This window comes from Lupinus angustifolius, chromosome LG04 (assembly GCF_001865875.1).
Source record: "Lupinus angustifolius cultivar Tanjil chromosome LG04, LupAngTanjil_v1.0, whole genome shotgun sequence".
In the NCBI taxonomy this organism is placed as follows: domain Eukaryota; kingdom Viridiplantae; phylum Streptophyta; class Magnoliopsida; order Fabales; family Fabaceae; genus Lupinus; species Lupinus angustifolius.
Window position 1 is genome coordinate 9,061,283 of NC_032012.1, and position 553 is coordinate 9,061,835.

The following is a 553-nucleotide window of genomic DNA, read 5'->3' on the forward strand; positions in this document are numbered from 1 at the left end:
ATCTTTTTTCTTCGAAATTGAGAAGGCGATTCACAATGGTATCATTTGTTCTGCTATTGTAATACTCAAACTAGACACATAAAACAGTCACCCAGAACAAGCATTTTATATAAATACAAAATCATACAAACTAATTACCAATAATTTTATTTATCATTTTTTGGATGTATGTAAACAACTACTATAGATGTATGTTAATAATAGTGATTCCCTTAACGTAATTAATGCATACAACTATTAAATTAAATACAATTGCAAATATTCAATTAGAAAATGACGCCCAACGTGCATATAANCCTTTTATTGTCGTATGAATGGCATGGCATGCAATAGAAACGTCTGTATATTTTTCTTCCGATCCTCTTAATCATGTAGCTGAAATTAATTTTTTTAAATTTAATCTTATTTAATTCAAAAGTACTTTGTTAATTATATTTAAATCTATTATGTTAATTATAATTATTTTTAATTCATCCCATTTATTTAAATTTTGTGTTTTAAATGTACGGTCACTACTTTTGTTATATATTTCATTTTTCTAGTTGGTTTACAA